The sequence below is a fragment of the Procambarus clarkii genome, chromosome 90 (assembly GCF_040958095.1).
Source record: "Procambarus clarkii isolate CNS0578487 chromosome 90, FALCON_Pclarkii_2.0, whole genome shotgun sequence".
NCBI lineage: Eukaryota > Metazoa > Arthropoda > Malacostraca > Decapoda > Cambaridae > Procambarus > Procambarus clarkii.
In genome coordinates this window covers 19,597,145-19,604,027 of record NC_091239.1, presented here as the reverse complement: position 1 = coordinate 19,604,027, position 6,883 = coordinate 19,597,145, and the positions used below count along the sequence as shown (strand labels likewise).

General features: G+C 34.8%; 1 long non-coding RNA gene across 2 annotated transcripts; it reads right to left on the bottom strand.

Moving 5' to 3' along the window:
- Positions 1-3,033: 3,033 nt before the first annotated feature.
- LOC138359293 (uncharacterized) lies at positions 3,034-6,500 on the bottom strand. Of its 2 annotated transcripts, none has more exons than XR_011225916.1 (2): positions 5,811-6,500; positions 3,034-4,871 (listed from the first exon to the last, which is right to left on the bottom strand). It is a non-coding gene; the product is annotated as an uncharacterized lncRNA (long non-coding RNA). The 2 variants fall into 2 exon arrangements; XR_011225915.1 differs by lacking the exon at positions 5,811-6,500 and adding an exon at positions 5,524-5,804.
- Positions 6,501-6,883: the final 383 nt, after the last annotated feature.

Sequence of the window (6,883 nt, the reverse complement as noted above, 5' to 3'; positions counted from 1 at the left end):
TTCATTCTTATGTTCTTACTTACATTTACTGATCTTTATCATCATCATCATCATTTACAGAAAGAAATTAACATAAAAAGTAGTCATTTTAATACACAAAACAGAAGTAGATATTATGTAAATTATGATGCAGGATAGGATCACTATTAAGAACTTAATTATAAACCACAATATGTTTTATATCGTCAGAAATTCTGATACATACCATATATTTTCAAATATTTACAATTAAAGTATTTATTTAGGAAATAAGTATTTTAGTTACCCTAGTTAGCTCTGAGAACACACATTGTTGCAGCAAGAATTTATTCCCACTAATCTGAGCGATGCTAATGACCCATTGGACTTGTCATGAACAACAATCAACTACAGCACCATCTATATCAGAAGATATTCAAAATATTCTTGATGTCATTCAAATTGTCAATACGAGAACAGAATACATAAGAGTTAGTTTAGTGATGTCAAAGGAATCATATTGACTGACCGAGCCCCATTGTAAATATCCGTGGCTTCCTGACCATAAAGGTACCGCCGCGGATAAGGGTAAGGAGGGTACCGTCGAGGGTAAGACACCGGATGTACCCCATATACAAGCCACACTAGCTATTAGTTCATATAAGCTGACAACTTACCCAAATAAACATTACTTCCTAATTATATATATATACATATATATATATATATATATATATATATATATATATATATATATATATATATATATATATATATATATATATTATGTAAATTATGATGCAGGATAGGATCACTATTAAGAACTTAATTATAAACCACAATATGTTTATATATATATCCTACTCACACTCATCCTAGCACAGTAATTTATTGTGCAACCCATACCCATCCTGTTACCAATAGTTTGTGCAACCCATGCTCATCCTGTTACCTTTAGTTTATTGTGAAACCCATACTCATCCTATGAATGGTAATTTATTATGCACCTCATACTCATCCTGTGAGTCATAGGACATTGTGGAACCCTTTCTCATCGTGTGAATCTTTGTTTACTTTGCTTTCCATACTCTGCTCTCCGATAGTTTCTTGTGCAACCCATACCCATGATGTGAGTGGTAGTTTATTGTGTACCCTATACTCATCCTGTGAGTATAGGGTACACAATGAGTTCATTTGTACTCCATACTCATCAAGAAGTGTATTTTACCAGCATTGTAATATAAATTAAGAATAAAGGCATAATCTTATTATGTACCCATAATAAAAATAAGAGCCATCACACTATAATTTTCATGACAAACGGCCTAGACTCCACTTCCGCCTTCGACAAGCTGCTGCCGGAGGTGGGTATAGTTTATTGTACACTCCCGCACCCCCAGTCCTGGGAAGAGGGGCATTCGAATGTGGACATATGAACCATTACCCCCAACCCTTCCCTCTTAATAATAATTGAAACACTACACTACACACTATATGTTCATTTAATATTTCAAGTATAAGACTCAAGATATATTTAGGATTTAACGATTTAACATTGTCTCAATCATACCTTTATTGCACTTTATCATCATTATTTACAGAAAGAAATTAACATAAAAATGTAGTTAATTTTAACATACAAAACCGAATTTGAACATTGTTAATTTTGATGCAGGATCACTATTAATAAGAACTTAATTATAAACCACAATATGTTGTATATCATCAGAAATTTGGAAACATAATATATATATATATATATATACATATATATATATATATATATATATATATATATATATATATATAAATGGAAATTTAGCACATTTAAATAATGTTATTAAGCTTAAGAATAAATTACATAAAATTAACATAGTAAAATGACTGGGATACAGATGGATCAGTAATCACATTACAAGTCCAATTATTTCCTAACTGAAGTCTGTAACGCACTATCATGTCATATTTCATAATACAAATTAGGTAAGAGATATGCAATATCAACACAAAATCGTCAGCTACTATTTCCAAAACACATTTATTATATAGCATTAAACTGCTCTTTCACTTCGGGGGCGCTTACGCTGATATGGTTTTTTATCCAATTTATCCAATTCCAATTTATCTTAAGTTCCGACTCAGCGACGAGCCATGAACAACAATTAAGAGCCTTTGACCCAGTTTCCGCCAAGGTTATAAATTAACGGTCGTAATGTAAACCGAAAATATAAATGATACATACATTGATTTCAGTACTGTAATATACCAGTTATTGGAGAGTTGAGAAGCGGGACCAAGAAATGCAGAATCTCAATAACCGAAAGAACAATTAGGTTGTACTGAAATTAACGTGGTGATTTATATAGTCTGTAAACAAGTACTATATCTATAAAATATAAAACTTATTTTAATTATCCTGCACTTCAAGAGACCACAAGCATTCTTACTCTCATTTATTTTTGTAGCAGAAATGTTTTGTCTATATTTATTTTATGGAAATTAGTGGTGTTTGAGCAAGCTAATCAACGTCAAAAATGTTTACGTTGTTGTTCTTCATCTGTAGTACTGAGCTCTACACATATGGGTAGCTTTGCCGCAGGCTGTTTACTGCTCTGAGAAATAAACATAAATCATCATGCCTGGAGCCCGCGGTGCCCGGCGCCTTGCTGTGGGAAGTCAGAGATGTTTATGATTCTGGTCTAGGAATACCGTGGGATTTCACCAAAATGTGTTGTATACAATGAAATGATTATACATTGCTATGTTGTGAACATTGTATACAGTACCTCAAGATATAAATCCCAAACCACTTAACTAGCTACCAGATACCTAATTAATTCCCTACTCTCTGTAAATGTCTTCCTGGTGTGTGTGTGTGTGTGTGTGTGTGTGTGTGTGTGTGTGTGTGTGTGTGTGTGTGTGTGTGTGTGTGTGTGTGGTGTGTGTGTGTGTGTGTGTGCGTGTGTGTGTGCGTGCGTGTGTGTGTGTGTGTGTGTGTGCGTGTGTGTGTGTGCGTGTGTGCGTGTGTGTGTGTGCGCGTGTGTGTGTGTGTGTGTGTGTGTGTGTGTGTGTGTGTGTGTGTGTGTGTGTGTGTGTGTGTGTGTGTGTGTGTGTGTGTGTGTGTGTGTGTGTGTATACACCCACATATGTGTTGTATGTGGGTGCTGAAGTTCAGTCTCTTGTCTATGTATAGGTCAAGGAACTTTCCATAATCATTATTGCTAATGTTAACATTGTGTATCTGAAGTTGAATTTGGTTTCAGGATTTACTTTCGAACAAAAATAGTAGTTGGTCTTTTTTATGTTTGATGTGAGTTTGTTAGTTTACATCCATGAGTGGACTTTTTAAATCTATTATTTTCATTATTATATAGTGCGTTTGGGTTGGGGTCTGAATAGAGGAAGGTAGCATCGTCAGCACTTATGTTTACACTTATTGGAAGTATCTAAGTATCAACTAAAGTATCTTCACACTTGACTTAAACTTTAGTAGCTATTTTCTGGACCATTCCTCAAGTTTCGGAGGTCAACGAAGATGGAATTCACATGAAATGGCTTATGTTACCATCACTAATAATGTTGTGTTTTCTGTCTAGCTTCAGACACGGTTATGTTACAATTGTGTCTTAAAGAGTTGCGCGCAATTAAGCATGATAGAAATCACTTACAATTAATGCAGGATGGTAGAAAATCACTTACAATTAATGCATCAAGTTTGGAGACTTGAATTGAAATTGAAATTGAAATAAGTTTATTGAGGTAAAATACACACAAATGGATGAGGTAGCTCAAGCTATTCTCACCCCGTTCAGTATATCGTGTTAATACATACATAGACACACACACTTGTACACATTTTAGTATAACAAGCAAGGCAAATAGTTCTGTCTGATGGGTAGAGGCAACTGCACTTGCAGCTGCACCCGTGTGGCGGTGTAGGAAACCATCAATGTATATGATTTGAGAGAGAGAGAGAGAGAGAATGATCTGTGGACAGAGCATCAATATGGCGTAAGGTATTGGGCTTTGCCTCAAGATGAAGCATAATAAAGAACCCGAATATCAGGAGAAAAAATTACATTAAAAACTGTCCACATGATACATATATATAATCATGTTTTAAACATTTTAATTGTATTATTTGCATATATATATATAATTAGGAAGTAATGTTTATCTGGGTAAGTTGTCAGCTTTTATGAACTAATAGCTAGTGCGGCTTGTATATGGGGTACATCCGGTCTCTTCCTCGACTGCGGCGGTAACTTTATGGTCAGGAAGCCAAAAATATTTATAGTTCAAGTTCAAGTATGTTTATTGAGACAAGAAAAAAATACATCTCAAAGGGATAGAGTAACTTAGGCTATTTCTACCCCCTCTACTTCAAGTCCCTCAAGGGGCGCACAAATTCAGTAAGTACAAATAGACAATTAACATTACAAGAATCCCATTTAACATTGCAGGTTAATATAGTAAGTACAGCATACAATTGTTACACTCTTGGGGCAAAATTTTTGTAGCTCCTAAGTATACTGTCTATCATACCATTATCACACATACAAACAATTTGATGTGGTACATTACTTATTTCCTTATTTCTATAGTTATCAATAAGTTGACACTATAATACATAATGTTCTAAGGTGTGGGCGTGCGGCATACTACATAATTTACACTCCTTATCTTTTTCACTGACATCAACTCCGTATTGCCAGATATATTTGTATCCTAATCTTAATCTCATGTAAATTGAATCCTTCCAAGTTGACTTTCCTTTATCATAGGTGAAGGACGAGTTTGTATTTATTACTGAATAATTCTTAAGTGTGTTACTACTATCCACTATTGCCATTCTTTTTATCATTTCTTCATCTTCATTTCCTCTTATTATTCCTCTTACATCTGTCTTCATTCTGAAATAAAAACCTTTGACGTTACTTTGCATATATGTACATTAATTATAAAATTGATTGGCTTGTGTGCAGGCCTTCACACTCCCTGAGCGAGCCATCAAGTAACTATAAAAAGGCATATATCTTCACTTTCACTTCAGTTATATTTATACCAAAGTATTAACATGCAGCTTATATGTCTTTCTGATGACATAAAAAACTTCGTTTTTTATAATATATAGATTCAATTAACATTGATTTTCAAAAGGTCATAGTTCCCATCGAAAGGGAGAGCGTCGGCCAAGAAGCCTTGTTTAAAATATGAATATTTTTCCTCTCTAATAAGGTATAATCTCTGTGATGCATTAACACAAACTATTTTATATCTGCCTTTCTGATAACATATATAAATATAATCTTTATTTGTGAATATTTGTTAATTAAGCAATATATCAGAGAGCATGTAGGGTTCGGTGTTCTATGAACGAAAAGGACTGGAGTAGTTTAAATAGCGAACGCATACCAACGAATAACGCTAGTATCTATATAACAAATTTATTGTCATGTGGAATTTATTTAACTTCCAGACACTTTTTTTTAATAAATATTAAATATTTTGTGGCTATTTATGAAAAATATTATTATAAATACACATTCTACTTGTTAATATTACCAATTAAATTTGCGACAATTTGAGCCATGAAATACGACGACTGGATCACTGTGTACAGGAGGCTGTTATGGCAGCAAACACTCTCCAGGCGACCATATATCTTGGATAAGTCGCTCCACACAATTGTCGCTTGGACCGTCGACTTCCTATGGCGTCACCTCTCACATATTTACGTCTCATTTCGTTATGAAATTAGATTATTTCAGAGAAAAAATAGGTTTGATCATGTTCTACGTGTAGCACCAACATTATAGTAAGTAAATATACCATATTTCTTCATTACTTACGTAATGCTAATACGTTTTGGGTAGTTTTGGCCTGATTTGGGATGATTGGGGTAATTCTATGGACCCGTGTATGACTGGCCGTCCTGTGAGCTGAGGATGTTGGATGAGATTGTAGCTGTTTTTTTAATCTACACTGTGTAATCTTCCATACAGAATAGGGAGGCAGCACATTTATTTATTTATATACAAGAAGGTACATTGGGTTTGTGAGAATACATAGCATAGTACAGTAATTACACTCTTCTAAAGCCACTAGTACGCGCAGCATTTTGGTCAGGTCCTTAATCTAACAGATAATTTTAAGTAGGTAAATTCTAGCAGAATTAATAAAATGATAACAAATACAGTGCAAGAAAAAAAATGAGATGAGAGAGATTAGTAAGTATATTAAAGCACATTGGTATATTAAAGCTCTGATTGATTACATTGACTGCTTGGTTGGTAATTTAAACAAGATTAATAGACACCATACAGCAGATTGACAGCACAGATTGGGGCCTCGTAGCCTGGTGGATAGCGCGCAGGATTCGTAATTCTGTGGCGCGGGTTCGATTCCCGCACGAGGCAGAAACAAATGGGCAAAGTTTCTTTCACCCTGAATGCCCCTGTTACCTAGCAGTAAATAGGTACCCGGGAGTTAGTCAGCTGTCACGGGCTGCTTCCTGGGGGTGTGTGTGTGTGGTGTGGAAAAAAAAAAAAAGTAGTAAACAGTTGATTGACAGTTGAGAGGCGGGCCGAAAGAGCAAAGCTCAACCCCCGTAAAAACACAGCTAGTAAACACATATATGAAGACAGCAATGATCACAATGGTAAAGATGTTCAGATTGGGTACATAAAGATTGGGAGATTGGGTAGCAATAGGTACAGTGCAATTTTAAAGCAAAAGGTAAAAAACTATGAAGATGAAATTAGGTACTTTTTAGTATTGTTTTTGAATGACGCAAAAGTTGGACAGCTTTTCAATTCAATAGGGAGTGAGTTCCATAGACTGGGTTCCTTTATTTGCATAGAGTGTTTACACAGATTAAGTTTGACTCTGGGGATATCAAAGAGATATTTATTTCTGGTGTGGT